The 17,176-nt window shown below is 58.9% G+C and overlaps 1 protein-coding gene across 3 annotated transcripts in view; it reads right to left on the bottom strand.

Moving 5' to 3' along the window:
• TFEB (transcription factor EB) overlaps window positions 1-17,176 on the bottom strand; it is a 44,229-nt gene that overhangs the window by 18,207 nt on the left and 8,846 nt on the right. The window contains exon 1 of one of the 3 annotated variants that reach the window (XM_037155045.2): window positions 14,932-15,060. The exons of 1 other annotated variant lie outside the window; for it this stretch is intronic. The gene's annotated coding sequence lies outside the window, so the exon portion shown is untranslated. Of the gene's footprint in view, window positions 1-286; window positions 410-14,931; window positions 15,061-17,176 lie in introns of those variants that run through there. One more of the 3 variants, XM_037155049.2, reaches the window with a different exon arrangement.

Below are 17,176 nucleotides of genomic sequence, written 5' to 3'. Positions count from 1 at the left end.
TCACTCGAGGTTGACAAGGACCCACATTTTAACTGGTCACCTGCAACGTGCCTGCTGACTGACGCCCCAGGTTGCTGGGGGGTAAAAAGCAGGCTGGAGCTCTGACCTCAGCACGCCCCTGAGAGGCAGCAGCGCCCAGTGGACACTGTCCCATCTCCACCGCCCCCCCCCACCACACAGGACGAGAACAGAGCCCATCATTTCCCAACCACGGAGACCCCTGCCTACCCCACCTACAGTTGGGCGACAGAGCTTCAGAAACACACCCCCCACCGGCCTCTCTCACCACCGCAGGCTGGACTTCCAGGGGCCCCGAGGCTCATGTGGGTTCCAAAGAAACCCTAAAGTGGGGCTAGAACCTCAAGCAGGCCTAGGATGCCCCAAAAGGGCCATGGACGAGGAGGGTCAGTTGGGGTTGCTGCAGGGTGAGTGATGTCATGGGTCCTGGAAAGGCCCTAGGCCCCAAAATATCTCCCCCCTGGGTCCGGAAATCCCTCCCAACCCTGCCGGGAGACGCTCCCACCTGAAGCTGTTGTCAGCTAACACCCCTGGGAGAGGCAGCTGACAGCTGGCCTGCGGGGGGGGGGGGGGGGGGGGGGGCAGAAGGCAGGCGGGGGAGGGGTGAGCCCAGATGGGCAGCCCTCAACACTGGGGACCACGGCCTGGCCTGGCCAGTGCTGCCCTGCTCGCGAGCTCTGAGCTCCCACCGGGAGGGGCACTGCCCTCCCAGCTTCCCAAAGGCTGGTTCCCCAGAAGCCAGTTAGTTCTCTTGGCCAGTGAGGGGAGGCTCACAGGGGGAGGGGCCTTGAGCACCCCACCCCTCACCCGTACATTCCAGGGGAAATCAAGTCCTGTCCTAACTGTCCCCTTGAGGAAGGCAAAGTGCTGGCCACCAGGAGGGGGTGGGAGCCCTGACAGAAGGGAGGTGGAGGGTGGGAGGGGAATTAACCAGGTTCCAAAATAGCACAGTCGGTTCTGCCTCGCTTCACCCTTCACAGTGTCTGGCAGCTTCTGCTTTCGGTCTGACTCACGCCTGGTGGGGGCAGGACAGGGTGGCCATGGCAGGCAGAGGCCTCCGGATGATCACAGGCTTCTTCCCTCACTACGAGCACCGATGGCCGGTCTCCTCCCTGGCCTGCCCGTGAGCTGGGTTTCTGGGAATAGTCATTAGAGGCACAAAACGCCAGAGCTGCCCCTGGGTGCTATCCCGCCCTCACCCACCAGGCGCTTCCCCAGCCACGGCAGGCGCCCCGGCCCCAGAACTTTGGGTTTACTTCTGCCCTGCCCAGGTACACTTCGCTGGCCCCCCTCCCCCCCATTTCCATGGGAAGTCAAAGGCTCTGAAGACCAACCACTCCCCGACCCCCAGGAGAAATGGCCCTCGACAGCTCCAGTCCCACCAGCCAAAGGAGTGAGGGACCTGCTCCCAGACACGAGAGAAGCAGTCTTACCCTCGAAATGCACACAGCAGCTCACGCACCTTTTTTCTGTCCTTACACTACACAAGCAACACCGTGCCCTCGGCCGGACAGAGAGAGGAACCAAGAGACCTGGGTTTCCTGCATGTTGGGCGGGGAGGAGCATCGCAACTTCGCTCTCCCCTTTCACGGTCTCCCCAGCTTTTCCCTTAGCAGGCAGCTGCCTTATACTCACTCTTCCCAGAACAAAGATGCTGAAGCCCCAGCGTGAGACTCCAGCAGAGAGCCTCATCATCCATCCCACCTCCCGGTCCCCGGGCAAATCTCCCCTGTCCTCCTCCCAGCCCTCACACCAACACTCCTGCCCCAGATAAGTCCAGCCACCTTTCTATCCAAGTGGGGCAGGTACAGGGGAGCTGTGAGCTCTGCCAGCGCCAGCCCTGCCCGCGGGCTGGGGAATCGATGCCACTGGTCAGTAGGGGGAGGACGTCAGAGGTAACGAAGTTGGCCAGCACAGGCAGACACGCTCCTGCGCTCCGCCACCCTGGCACGAGCACCCTGACCAGACCTGGTTTGAAAGTGAAAACATCAAGGGGAAAGGCTGTGGGTGGTGGCTAGAGGGATGAGTCGAAGGGACCAGGATTTGGCCTGTGTGTCTGCGTAGCCCGATGAGGAGTGTTCGGTGTGAGCGCACCAGCCTGACGCAGCACCTGCCCCATCCCCGCCGGCTGCCCCTCCCCACCCCCCACACCAGAAGCCTTTCTGTCCACTCTGCTTCCTGCTCTTAACTCTTCCCATGTCCTCTGCCCTGGAAGGCATGAGACTGGGCAGCGTGAGTCTGGTCGGGGGAGGTGGGGAGCAGGTACCAGGCGGAGCCTTCACCAGGGACAAAAAAGTGTGCCCTTGAATACACTGACCCCCCTGCCCGTGAAGTGCATCCTGTTCCCCGGGGCGACGCAGAAGGAGGGCACTAGAAGGCTCGGTCCTGACTGACTGAGAGGCAGCCACGGACCTGGCGGCCCCCGGAAGGGAAGAAGCAGAGGCAGTGAGGGAGAGAAAAAGGAAGTCGGAGAAACCACGACAATCACGGTCTCCAGTCTCGGGACACTAGAGCTGGGAGGGGACGCGAAGGCGGCTTCAGCCTATGGGCACAGTGAGGTCCGCTGCCTGCGACAGGCCCTGAAAAGGGCGGCGGGTGTCCGGCACAGGGCGAGGACATGCATGCTGGGACCCTCCCTCTCCTGCGCATGCCCGCAGGGATCCTGGCAGCTGCCTCCTTTTCTCTGTGGCACCTGGCACAGAGTAAGTGCTCCTGAAGGGTCTGTCCAGCACAGTGAGTGTGCTGACGGGCCCCAGTGGGGAGGGTCTGCCCAGGGAAGCTGGGGAGGGGGTGGCAGCTCCACGGGCACGGAGAGGAGGGAGCTGGGGGAAGAGGGCTTGACCAGAGCCACACCCCAAGGGACCAGCCAGACCACCAGCAGAGGCTGTCAGGGCCCCAGTCTCGCGCCCAGGGCACGCCCAGGCAGCCGGCCCCCCAGAGCCTTTCGGCTGCTGGCACTGGCATCTGTTCCAGAGCCAGCCAGGGCAGCACCTTGCCCGCCCCCAGCAGCCCTTAGCCAAACAATTAAGGGGAGTGAGCGAATGCACAGCCCGTCCCCTCACCCCACCCACTTTGGCTAACTCTAAAGCTCTGTCTACAGAGGTCTCCAAGGAGACTGGGCCTCAGGTACCCACAGCAGTCACTGCTCCCTAACACACATTTTAGGGGCTTCCCTCCCTCAGTCAGTGAGGCCTGCCTGAGGAGGCGCTTTGACCCCAAATGAGGAGCTAACTCTCTCTAACACTTAGAAAGGCCAGTACAGGAGCCAGAGTAAAGCAGCGGCTAGCAGCCTGGAGGAGCAGCGTGTAACAGCCCAGTCCCTGGAGGGGACCGCTGAAGCTGGACACAGTGGCCAAGTGTGTGTCTCGAAGCCCCCCCCCCCCCGCCTCTGGGAGGTAAGACCTTCCCCGGAAGCAGAGTTGGTAAGATGGAGAGGAAACAAGGATGTGCCAAGGCTACGAGTTACGTGACGAAGACGCCTCCATTCCAGGGGTGGTGATGGCAGCATCCGGTTGTAGGTGGCAAATGCCAGTAAGACTAGAAGCCCAGCATGGCCTCCGCCCCCACGCTGCCACTAGAACTACGGGGCGCCAGCATTCCAGAACTTCTGTGGGCCCATTCGCTCGGCCGCATGGCTGTGACGCTCCGTGCTTGGAAGGAGGCCCTGGGGGCACCGAGGAAGACTCTGCCTCCACACCGAGAGCGCGGGTTTTGAAGCAGGCACAGCTGGATCCGGGACCTGTTGCTCACGGTCTGCATGACCTTCAGCAACTTAAAACTTCACGGGGCCCCAGTCTCCTCCGTGTGATGTCCGTCTTGGAGAGCTTCTGTGAGAGTTAGATATAAAACATCTAATACAGGTGCTCAATACATATTTGGTGGATACCTGGGTGAACCCACAGATATAACAGCTATACGGGTGAATATATAAGGCATGGATGGACAGAGGCACAGATCAATAAGTGGGTGGATGAATGGGTGCGCGCGTGGGTGAAGGGAGGAGGGCGCGGACGGATGGATGGCTATTTGAAAGGATATAAAAGAGAGCAGTAGTTGTCTGCACTCTGATCCCCACCTGGTTAAATACCCCTTTCTGCTAAATTTAATAAGGAGAACATGAAGGCCCAGCAGTCTACTTCATCCGTTAGAGAAATCTATACTCCCACTTATCAGGTTGACAAACGCAAAGTGGGACCCTCCTAATGAGCTTCAGATGCATTATCGGGGGAGGCTTGTTCCCCGAGGGGTGTGGGGCTGTCAGAACAGAGGGCACCTGCCTGGCTCAGTCACCATCGCACCGCTCCCACCGTGGGGTCCCACCATGGCTGTATCCCTTTCCCCTCAAGTTCAACTTCACCCAACCCCTGCCCCAGGGAAGGTGGGCTGGGGCCAGGGAGATGAAGGGGAAGCCAAACCAAAGCAGGGCAAGGGAAACAAGACCCGCCAGCTGAGCAGAGGAAGCCAAGGACAGAGTATGGTTATGTGGGATGGGGTGAGCAGGGGTCTGGCAGAAGGAATTGAAGAGCAGAGAGAAGAGTTATTGTCTTGGCTGAAATGGAGAAAGAAAATAGCCCCAAGAGAACAAAGGAGCAGAAGCAAAATGGGCTGAGAGACAAACGAATGTCGTTCCCTGCTCCATCACCCCCAGTGGCTCCCCACTGTTCCCCCAGAAAAAGTCCAAACTCCCTAGTCCGGCTTTCAAGGCATCCAGGGTCCCTCCCCTCCCTAAACCTGCCTTGGGCTCAGCCCCGGGGCCTCCTCACTCCCGCTGCCAGCACAGTCTGGGCCTCCAGATGCTCCTCCCTTCCCACCTCCTTCCCCGCTCGTCTCTGGCGGCCTCCCAACAGGCCCAGTGCCGTGGCCTTGGGAGAAGAGTGCTGACCAGTGGCAGGAGTGGCAGAAACAGAAAAGATGAGCCTGACCAGAGTGGGGAAGGAGGTGAGGGTCCAGGCTGGGGTGAGAGGGGGCACAGCCCCTGCATCCCCTTCCAGCTTCTCTCTTTCCCGCCTGTCCCCATAGCCCAGCCCCGGCACTGCACAATCTGTGGTCACTGCAGAATGACCTGTCCACTTGCTAAGAAGGCTGAGGCGGCGCAGGAGGAGGGAGCCAGGCCTCACGTCCAGGACAGAGAGGGGACATGCAGGGTGGGCTGAGGAGAAGAGAAGCGCTTCAGCTTTGCCAGCCCCGGGGGTCGGGGCTCATGGAGCAGATAAGCTGAGCACAGAAAGTGAGAAGTGGGCAGACCCCGTAGAGTTACGTCGGGGAACCCTCCATCACGGTCTGGGGGCCATGGCTGCAAAGCAGAGATGGGACCCCCTCACAGCCCAGGGCTGGCTGCCCCCTCGGCAGGCTCCCTGGCCTCAGAGTCCCCTCCAAGTTGGGAAACCTAAGGACCAGCTCAGGAAGGAATCTCAAAATAGAAACAACCAGAGGCCTTAGCATCCCTGCCTGCAGGGAGGTCTAGGTTGAGGAAGGCGGGCGGGGGCATCCCCGCCCCCCTGTGGAACACAGGGAGAGGGTCAGGGTCCAGGTCCAAGCCCTGGCCACACCTCACCTCTACTTTCCTGTGACCCCCCCAAGGAACGGAGAGGATACACAGTATGGGTGGTGCAGGGAAACTGAGGCACAGAGCCACACTCCAGCCCTGGGGACTTGCTCTGCTTGCCTAACCCTCAGCATCGTCCTTGAAAATTAACCACTGCGCTTCACACAAGCACACCAGGACCCTACAGTTCCAGGGCTGGTGCCCTTCCATGCTGGGGACGTACATTTTCTAGAAAGTGGTTTGTCTCAGTCTCCAAATTTGGGCTGCCTTTTCCTGAACTCTGACCTGGGGCTGGGTGTGCAGCACAGGCAGTGCTGCGGAGCACAGGCTCTGGACGAAGGGGGTCCGGGCTCAGTCCCACCCCGGCCACGTGCTGGCTGTGTGACCTCGGGCAAGTCACAGAAACCTCTTGGTGCCTCAGTTTCCTCACGTGAAGGGGGGATAATGCTCCTTGCTCTTGTAGCTCACAGTTGATGAGAGAAACAAATATATTCCTTTGGCTTCTCAAGTATCCTGAATGGCCCCTCCACTCGGGATACACTCACACCCTAATGCCAGTCTGCCTGCTTCCTCCTCACCAGGGGCCCAATGGCTCAGGCCCTGGCAAGGGGCTGCTAAGGAGCTGACGGAGCCACTGCTGTTGATAGAGCTGGTGCCAGGCCCACTGCGGGCACGGGGCCGGGGTGTACAATGGGGCTGTGTGTGCACCCAGCGTTACCCTGGAGCAGAGCTGGGCAGGCCAGCATCTGGGGTCAGGCCAGGAATTCATTTCCCTGGAGAGGGCCTCCCCACCCCCTCCCAGGCTGTGCAGCCCTGTGGGGGAGGCAGACACCACCCTTTCCCCCAGCGATCCCAGGCGGTGGAATGGGAACATGCCTGGTGCAGCCACTGGGAAATATGGCCTCCCAAGTCCAACTGGGAACTGGACTGCTCGCTTGTGAGGCATTTTGCTCCCATTAAGTAATCTGGGGCTGTGGCCTTCCCTGGGGGCAAAGGGAAGAAGAAGTCTGTGGAGCCGGGGGTAGGTGCATAAAAAGTCTGCTGGGAACCCGTCCCCAGACAGAGGGGCTCACTCCTCGCTCCCCAGCTTGTTGGGGCCCTGGGCTCAGCACCAGGGCCCCAGGGTGGCCTGAGAGAGGAGCTGGCTCACTCCCCAGGGGAATGAGTCACCGGTCGGCTGCAGCCAGGATGGCAGGGAGATGGGGGGCAGGTGGAGCCGCTCCCTTCCCTCCTTGGCAGGTCTTCTCCAGCTAGAAAACCACTCAGCTGCGATGCGGTGCTGACCACAGCCGTCCAGCCCAGTGCTCAGGCTACTTCCTCCGGTGCAGGGGAGTTACCTAGTGCCGGGATGCGGGTTCCTGAAGGCCTCCTGGTCTCGCATTGCTCTGTAGCTACAGGTGTGGGCCACTGAGAGGCGTGGCAGGCTGTGGGTCAAGGCACCCACGTACCCCTGAGAAACTGGGTCTGAGGCCAGGGAGGAGGGGAACGCAGGCCTCTGGCGGGGGGGTGGTGGAAGGGGCCTGGCCACCCTGTACCTCGGATTGTGGCCAAAATGTGGAGATGTGGTCCTTTGCATGAATCACTGTCCATTTTCCTTGGAGCCTGGGACAGTCAGGCAACAGGAGATCACTGCCCCTGCACCCTCACTGGCCTGACGCGCATACCCCCTCACACCCAGTCACAGTGACACAAATATGTGCCCTCTGGCTGCCGCCCACACTCTCAGAAGGTCACACATGAAAGTCGCGGTGGCGGCCCCAGCCCAGTGGACACAGTTGGGTGCCCACCCTTCCCCTCACACCCACAGGCCCCGACTCCCCCACTGAGCCACAGCTCAGCACATCGGGTGTCCCGGAGGCCCCAAGGAACACCTGGCACCCAACCTCCACTTCAGGAGCAGCTGAGGGCCCCTGGCTAGGAGAAGGAGAAGCCCTTCCCCACCAGGCCCACGGACCACTCGTGTGTGTGTGTGCGCACACACCTGTGTGTGACCTGTCCCGAGAACAGAGGCTGTAGGAGCCAGGAGGAGCCTTCTGATGCTGAGCCTGCCGCCCTTATTTTACTGATGAACAAACAGGCTCAGGTGGGGAAGTGTCTTGTTTGGGTGCCGGAGCAAGGCGGAGCCTGGACCCCAGGGCTGGGGTAGCTTAAGGCTGGTCAAACAACGCAGCGGATGAGGAAGGCGGGGCGAGGGCCACGATGGAAGAGGGCGTAGGGGCAGACCTGCCACCACGCCAGAGGTCCACTGTTCTGGGATGCAGTCACTTCAAACATTTCTGAGCACACACTATGTGCCAGCACTGTGGCAGGAGGGTTTCTGACCGAGTGCAGCCCTCGCTCCCCCCCGGGCACTTGGCTTCTGGGACTGAGTCTTCTCTCTGCGGCACCGCCTCCCACAGGCACTGGAGTGGCACTCGGGCTGCTCCTGAGGGGCAGCCTGCAGGCCCCGCCGTGGGCTGCGCCGAGGGGCGCCCTGGTACCCTCTGGGCACCGTGGCATGCCAGAGCCCCCCTGCACAGGTCACCTCCCAGAGTCGATGCCAAGTCAGGGGACACAGATGTCAGGTGACAAGGAGTCTGGAGGGCCCCTAGCAGCAGAGCCCAGTTTTCAGACAGAATTCATTCGGAACATCAGTATGTAAAACACGAGAATGAAGCAGCTCTGTGGGGAGGGAGTGCGCCAGACCACCTGGCCTCCAACTGGGCGCCCCCAAAGGACCCCTGGGGGTTCTGAGGAAGAGTCTAAAAACCACAGCTCTCTCCTCTTCTTGTCACAGAAGTGCAAGAGAAAGAAGTAATGCATGTGGACCCCATCGTTCAGAGAGACCTAGGACCGCAGCTCCCTCCGAACCTCCAGCTCGGATCCAAAGAAATGGATATTCAGAAAAGTTAAGTGACTCACCAGGCTGTGAAGGGCAGAGCCCGCATTCCAACCCTGTGTGCTCCGGGCCCTCACTGTGGCCTCGTGGAACTCGCCACCGCCGTGCCGCCTGGCTGTGCCCATCCCCACCCAGGCTTCACCCCAAGAAAAGCTGAGAAGCCTCCTACCCAACTCACCCCAACATCACAGCACACACAGAGCTTCTCATTAGTAACAATAACAATGCAAACAATAAAAATTCCACCACCTCCCTATTTTATAGCGCTTTTGATTTAGGTATTTCTTACATTATCGTTTGCTTAATCCTCACAACACTATACTCCCGTCCTCATCTCTCGGATGAGAAAACCGAGTACAGCGAGGTTGATGACTTGCCCGAGGTCACACAGCTTGTGAGCAGCAAAGGCAGGACTCAGCCCCGGGCAGTCTGGCCTATAATGTCTGTTGTTCCTCCTTCGACAGTGACTGTAACAGGTGCCCTAGCTTGAGGCTTCCCTCCTCTGAGGCCGCCTCCGCAGGAGTCGGCGGCCGACTGGCACCCACGGGGCTGGACTAGGGAAAGCCTACCTGGTGAGCACCACCAGCTCGTGCTCTGTGGCTGCACGGCAGCCCCGGGCCACCTCCCCACCCACCAGGAGCTGAGCTACGGCGAGGAGATGAGGAGAGTCGTCGGTGCACAAGGATAAACAGGATGCCTGCTGCACACCCAGGTTCAAGTCATGGCCGATGCAAGAAGCAGAAGTCTCTGTCCCGGCTCTCCCGCCCGTGGCCCCCAGTCCCCAGCAAAGCCCAAAGGGGTCGCCCACCACCCCCATCCCCTTCGGTACTGGCTGCACCAGATGTTGGCAACACTTGGAAACTGGCTAAAAATAGATTCTATAATGAGTCAGGGCTAAGAATAAACCAGGCAAACAGCCCTCCCAGAGAGGACGCTCTCTACCAGGGAGGCCCCGCCTCCTCCCACCTCCCGCCCCAGCCCGGCCCACCTCTGGCCTTTCACTTGGAGGCCAGTCAGCAAGGCCAATCACTGTGGGGACAGTCAGCAAAGGGCATGGGGTGTTGACACCTCAACTGCCGTGAGGGCAGAGCCGTGGGCAGCCCCCTCCGAGGAAGGTGGGGGATCAAAGGTACAGAAGCTGGAGAAGACGGCCCTGCTAAGACAGAGTGGATGGCAGCATGGGGACACGTGGCTTCCCTTCCCCACTCTGATACCGCCTCCGTGCGGGACACTAGGCAGTCCCGCCTCAGCTCCCCTCCCGGCTTGGCTCACCTGCGAAGTGGGTCCCTGGAGTCCCCCACCCCGGTGCACTTCAGAGGCGATTGGTGGGGTGAGGGGTGGAGGGTGGGGCTGAGCCCAGACAGGGACGGCAGTCTGCTAAAGGGCAGACGTCAGATGCGGGTGCACATCAGGACTCAGTCCCAACCACGCCAGACCCACAGTCTGGGGTCTGCCTCACCTCCTCCACGTTCTTCTTTCTTTGTGCCCAGAAGGGATAAGAATTGTCAGGCTCGTGAACATCTATACATGAATTGAACATTAATAGAGCATAGACAAGATGTCAATAGACGAGAGGCAAGAAGATGAGTTTCATTACACAGGGAAAGAGCCTGGGCTCAGAAAATGGAATTAACTTGCGAGGGGCCCCGCAGCTGGGCTGAAGCCCTTCTGCCACCCGTCAGCCAGGCGAGCGTCTCCAGGAGCCCTCTTGCTGGGCTCAGACCGTCTCCCCAGCCAGGCCGGAGGGGACGCGACACTCTAATGCTGCTGGGAGCCAGAGGGAGGGCCAGAGAAGGGTGAGGAGCCTTCGGGAAGGAAACAGCACCACAGACGTTTCTCTGAGATGAACAGAGGAAGGAGGGAGAAAGGAGGGCGTGTCCTCAGCAGAGCCCTGGCTGGGAATTCACGGAGCCCGGGGTCAATAAAGACAACTTCGGAATCTGAGGAAATCACTTCCTAGGCTTTGCTCCAGGTCTGTTTCTCCCACTGGAAAAGAGTGCCTTCGGCACCAGGCCTTTGAGGTGTCTGGGGCGTGTCACGGACACAGCCTGGGGGTGGACACTGACTAATAAGTGTCAAAGGCGCTGGCAAGTCCTGCAGCAAAGGAGCCCATTCGGCTTTTTTTAACTCACATTCTGCCACACCCACTTGACCACCAAACCCTTCCACAGAACACATCTTGAACCCTCGGCGTGAATATGGGGTCAGTAATTCAATCACCCATGGAGGCCAGCAGGAGACAGGAAAGCTTCCGGCAGCCCCTGCATCAGGACCCTGTGGTGAGCTAGAAGCCCTAACAATTCCTGGCAGCTCCTGGGGCTCCCACCTGGCACTTCTGTTCTATGAAGGTCTCCCTCAGGACCGACCCCTGGTTCGAACCCCACCTGATCCTCAACAACCGTACTGAGAGGGGCAAGAAAGGGGCCAGTACCCTGTGTCACACACCCGAGGAGACTCAGGCCCCGGGTCACACACAGCAGGGGACCGCTGCAGGTGAGAGAGATGACGAAGTGGCTCCCACTCACGGCGCCCTCACTGTGCACTGAGCACTTTACCTCAATTATCCCGTGCGACTCTCCCAACAGCCCTGGCAGGAAGGCACTGCTGTCACCCCATTTCACGGAGCACGAAACTAACAACAAGAGAGATTCGGTCACTTTTCCAAGGTGGAAGTACGTAGCTAGTAAGTGGTACAGCCCAGATTTCAACCCTGGCCACCCGAACCCAGCCCTGCCACTCACTAGCCAGGTAGGCCTGGGTGAGAGACTTACCCATTCCTGGCCTCAGTTTCCTCACCCATAAAACGGGATAATAAAAAGACCTGTGCATTAGGCTATTGTGAAGATTAAATCTGCAAATCAACAAAGGTGCTTAGCACAGTGCCTGGCACAGGGGACGTGCTCAATCATGTGGCCGTTCAGTAACCGGCACATTCACACCCGAGCCTCTGGGGTCTGGACTCATGGGACTAGAAGCCACCCACGGCTTCCTGGAAATTGGCCCCTCCACCTGGCAACTTGGATCTCCAAGCTGGGGCTTCTAAGGTACCCCAGGTAAGTGGGACTCTGAAAGTTGGGGTTTCCAGATGTAGGTCAAACATAGGTCCCTCTGAAGCCCCTAGCAGGCCACTTCCCCCGCAGAGCTGGGGACATCCCCAGCTCAGCATGGGTCACAGGCCTGTCCTCACCCTTGCCCCATGGCCCCAGGTCACGGGGTAGGGGGGCAGGGGCTCTCCAGCCAGACAGCTGATGTCCTCATGACCTTCCCCAGCCCTCGTAGCCTTAGAGATGACAATAGCAATCCACCCCGAGCTCTTCACACTTCCTATAACCAGCTCATCCACGTTAGGTCACAAGATAGGCATTATCGCCCATGTGGCCAGCTGCTCAAAGGTTAGTCAGCCCACTTTATAGATGAAGAAACTGAGGCTGTGGTTTTCCCTGGGTGGGGATCTAAGCTGTAAAAAGGCTTCTGTCTCCTAGACCAGGGCTCAGGGCTGAACCAGGTCCCAGGCCAGACCCACCAGAGCCAGCTGGGGCAGCAGAGGGGAGAAGAAGGTTCTGGAGCTCTGGGGGCCCAGAGGAGGGCCCGGGGTCTCACCCAGTCACTGGGGATCCTGCAAGTGTTGGGAGTGAGGGGAACATCAGCAACCCTGAGTCCTCCTGTTCCCCAACCCACGCCAGCTGGAGGAGGTGGGCATAGGCCTTACCCTGCACCTGGAGATGACCCCCATCCCCCCCCTGCTCAGCCAGTGTGGGCGCCTCTGGCCAGGCCTGACCCTGTGCCTTTCCACTGACAGGAAGCCCCGCCTCCCAGGGTGGCTGTCCAGCTCCAGACTCCAAGCCAGCCACTCACCCCAGGCATCATTGTCTCCAGTCACGATCCCCATCTATCGCACACCATCACCCAGAAACCGCTCCCTTCCCACCTCACCCTCTGCCTCTGCCGCCCCCTCACCCACACACGCCTTGCTAAGAACTGGATCCAACAACCCAGCCTGGCCCCCTGCGTGCAGTCCCGCACTCAGGAGATGCTCTATGAATACTGCACAGGAGGGAGGTAATCTCTTCTAAGACACTGGCCCCAAATACTTCGATCATGACTCATGGAAAAATGTCTTCATTTGACACACACACACACACACACACACACACACACACTCAGAGAGCATGCATACACAGGAACACAAACGTGGAACGGGAAGGTTTGTACAAAACAACCCTTACCGACACTGTGCAATACACTGGGAGGTTTTCTATTCTTTTTCACTTAAGAAATGTTCATTGGGACCCATGAGGCTGATTTCATGGCCAGATTAGGGTCCAATTAGCGGTCCTGGTCCACAGTTTAAATACCGACTCTCCAAGGATATCTGTGTGGCTCAAACGCTCCACCCAGGACAGGAGCCTCTCTACAAAAGGTGCCCAACAATGGCATCCATTGCGAGACACTTACGCCAGGCCAGGCCGGGGCTAATCGCACGTCATCTTCACCAGCACCCGAGGAGGTGGAGTGCCACGATAACCCCCATTGCACGTGTGAGCAAACTGAGGCCCAAGGTCACACCATAAATGGCTCAGGCAGAATTCAAAGCCGAGTCCGGCCACTTCAGCACCTCCGCACCGTACTGCCCACCTGCTGGTGGTCGGCCCCTTTCTCCAGTCCACAGGCTGACAGGAAGCTTGCCCCAGCGAAGCCCACTCCAACTCCAGCTGTTAAAACACCATTCCCTATAGTAACTTAGTTCTCTGTATTAGTTAATGACTAATCAACTAACTAGTCATTAGTTGGAGAGGGGCCAGAGCCCAGGAGCTGTGAGGTCAGCCCGCATAACAGATCCTGCTCCCTCCTCCACACCACCATCAGCGGAAGGTCCTGGGATGAGGGTGAAGGTCCACCTCAGGGCTGAGGGGACAATTCTGCTGTCCCTCCTCATGGATATCACTGCACCGGGGCGGCGCTGAACCCCTTTGTGACCCCACGTCCTCCCCTGTGAAATGGGGAGGACAACGGCACCCGCCTCATCGGGTGACTGCGAAGGAGCAGCTGATGCCAGGGGAGCCCCTGGCATGGTGCCCGACATGGAGCCCGGCCCAGGAACGTGCGCCCTGCTTATCATCCCCAGTCCTGAGTCGGATCCCCGCCGGGGAGACTGTCTCCAGGAGCACTATTCATAACAGCCGGGATGTGGAAGTGACCCAAGTGCCCGTCAATAGACTGGCAAATAAGAAAACTGTGGTATGTACACACAATGGATTATTACTCAGTCATGAAAAAGAACGTGCTCTTACCATTTGTAACAGTGTGGATGGACCTAGTGGGCATTCTGCTCAGTGAAATATGTCAGACAGGGAAAGACAAATACCACATGATCTCACTTACATGAGGAACCTAAGAAATAAAATCAACAAAACTGACACAGACTCACAGACACAGAGTACAGACTGACGGTTGCCGGAGGGGAGGGGGTTGGGGCACTGGGAGGAGGAGGTGAAGGGATTACGAAGTGCAGATTGGTGGTTATAAAAAGTCACAGGGATGTAAAGTTCAGTACAGGGAATACAGTGAATAATACTGCAATAACTTTGTATGGGGCCGGGTGGGGTACTGGAAATACTGGGGGGGGGGGGGGGGGGGGACAGTGTACAAAGTATATGATTTTATAATCACCATGTTGTCCACGGGAAACTAATACAAAGTAACGTTCAATGTAAACTGTAACTGAAAAATAGAGTAAAAAAAAATAACCGTATGAGCCCTGGGCAGGTTCCTGCTGTTTGCACCCACCCGCCCGTGCACCGGTAAAATGACAGCTGGGCCGAGCACTGCCCCTGGTGCCGGGCACTGTGCAGAGAGTGGACTCATCCTTCTAGTCCTCACCACGAACCCGCACCCGCACGGTGGCACTCTGACTGTCTTCTCTGTTTCACAGAGGAGGGCACTGAGGCACCGGGAAGCTAAGTAGCTCACCAGGACCACACAGCCGCTAAGCAGCAGGGCCAGGATTTGAACGCAGACTGGCTGGCATTGCACATCCAGGCCAGGGGCTCCCGGTCCCTGATGTACCTGGCCAGTGTCACACGCACTAAGCACATCGTGCCCTCTACTTTCTCACCAGAGCCCAAAAACAAGCCTCGGAGTTGAGGAGAGGAGGCAGGAAGAGCTCAAACTGCTCTCCAGCCAGACAGCTGATGTCCTCATGACCTTCCCCAGCCCTCCTAGCCCGAGGGACAACAATAACAACCCAACCAGGGTTGCCTAGCTCCTCAGAGGTGGGGCTGGCAGCTGGCGACTCTGACTCCTGGTTTCACGTGGTTTCCACCGTCCCAGGCTCAGGGGAGCCCTGTCTTCTCTCCCCTGAACCCAGGCAGGGACCCCTCCCCCAGGCCATCTGCCCCCCCAGTCCTACCCTGCTGAAAAGGTATCCCCATGCCAGCAGGGCCACTCACCCACCTCCCCAAAGACACAACACGCGCACGCAGCCTCGTACCTGGGAGATGGCAGCCCCCTGGGAGGAGGCCCCCTGGAACACTCAGCTCCCGGGGGCCCCGAGCCCAGGGCCGTGGCCGTGGCCCAGCACCAGCAGCAGACCCAGTTTCCTCATTTTCCCCAGCGCTGTTTCTCACCCAGCCCCCTGCACCTCGGCCTGAGAGGAAGTTGCACAATCCCCTGGGAGCTGTGAGTGTGGCCACGGATTACTCACGGCACCCGGAAGGCCTTTCTCGCCCACAAGTCTACCCAACTCAAGGGACTCCCAGCTCCAATCTCACCAACCTAGTTCTCCAGGCCACCGGCGGCGCCCCGGCCTCCTCCCAGACTGTGCCGCTGACAGCCGCAGCCCACCCGCACAGCCTGGACTCGCAGGGCCCCGGGCCACACTGCCCCCGCCCCTCGATGGAGAGGCACGGGGCGGCGACAGTTTGCAGGAATCTGCTAGAGCCAGTGCGGGCCTAACCCTGACTCACCCTCCCTCCCAGCCGCTCCGGGAGACATGTGCCCTCTTAGGCAGAAGCCCCACAGTTCACCATCGTCCTGACTGAACACACACCTGTCACCTTGGCCTTGGGCCTTCCCAGAGCCTCCAGACAATCAGTTCAAAGTCTTCCTATAGCCCACCATGAAGTGGACGCTGAGGCCAAGCATATTCCTCCTAAGTGCTGGGGCTCCTAAGTGCCTAGTGACATTTCACTAGGTAATACCCCTTCTCAAGAAAGGCTGCCAATCATCAAGGTGTTACCAGTCATCTGCACCTCAGGGTGGATGAGTTTTTAGACCCTTTCATGAAAGTACGTTTCAGGAAGGGATAGTGTAGGAGCCGGAAGACTGGGCAGGCCATGGCTCCTGGAAAAGGCAGGAGAGGCCGCTGAGGTGAGGCGAGCCCTAGAGCCCCGGGACAGGGAGGCCAGGGAGGCCCAGGAAGCTCTGACCCTGACCCCAGCCCAACCGTGGTCCCTTCTCTGGAAGAGCGAACTCAGGAAGGGCACAGAGGGTGAACAGGAGCCTGGCCTGGGTGTGCGGAACCCCTGAAGATGACCTCTGGCTCCCACCCCGCACTGACTTCCAAGGGGCCCTCAGATAAGAGGTATGATAAGCACCTCTTATCCCTCTCACCCTGCACGACCTTGGACTCCCATCCGGGTATGGGCAAAGTCAGCAATGGTTTTGCCGGGGCCCCAAGGCTCCCGAGAGAGCCCCTGATTTCTGCAGCCCTCATCGAAAGGCTGGGGCCTCGGGGCAGTTTCTCCACAGTTCTCTGAGGCCTAGAGAAGCAGGAAGCAGGGTGGAGGCTCCCGCTCGGGGGCCCAGGGCCGCGCAGGAAGGCCCTCCCTCCCCTGGAAGCAGGGCTGCAGGCCGCTTCACGAGGATGAGGATGCTTCTTCAACTGCCAACGCAGCCGCCCTCTCCCCAGTCCTCAGACAGCCCGCAAGGGGGAGAGGGCAGCGAGGCTGGCCGCTCTCATCTCCAGACGAGGAGACTGAGGCTCAGAGCATTTAGTGCCTTCGCCGAGGCCGTGCAGCAAGTTCACGGCAAATCTGTTTCCTGGCTCTTCCTAGAACAGAGTTTCTTAACCTTCACACAAGCGACACTTGGGACCTGGTCATTCTTTGCTGCGGGGGCTGTCCTGAGAATTTTTTTAGGGCACGCGGCAGCATCCTTGGGCCTCCACCGCTAGATGCCAGTAGCATCCTCTGAGTCATGACAACCAAAAAATGTCACCAGACATTGCTAAGTGTCCTCTGGGAGACAAAATCATCCCTGGTTGAGAACTACTGCCTTAAAAGTCCCCGAAAGAAAAGCCAATTCAAAACTTAAGGGCAGCGGCTAGGGGCAGCGCCTACCTGCGCCACCCCGGGTGGGCCTGGTGGGAGGTGCTGAGCACTCAGTGGCCCTGGGCAGACGCCCCACACTCAGAAACCAGGCCCTCCCTGGCACTCAATACTATAACCGTCTTCCAACTATTTTGATCAAATACTCTGGGCACAAATTTTTGAGCGCTGCCAATATATGCTTCTTTTCTCACAAATGACTTATAAATACCAGTGCCCGAATATATCACGCATGTCAGCAAACATATACAAAAATAGTTTTATAAAAAAGAAGATGAAATGTGAATTACACCCACGATAAGGCGCTGTCACTCACTCACCAGCGAGACAGAAACTTAACCATCTGCCAACACCAACCGCCGTTGAGGACGCAGAGCAACAGAGACTCCTGGGCCCCGCACACGACCC

The sequence above is a fragment of the Artibeus jamaicensis genome, unplaced genomic scaffold (genome assembly GCF_021234435.1).
Source record: "Artibeus jamaicensis isolate MK-2021 breed Jamaican fruit bat unplaced genomic scaffold, CSHL_Jam_final contig_1803, whole genome shotgun sequence".
Lineage (NCBI taxonomy): Eukaryota > Metazoa > Chordata > Mammalia > Chiroptera > Phyllostomidae > Artibeus > Artibeus jamaicensis.
This window is presented reverse-complemented; position numbering and strand designations above follow the sequence as displayed.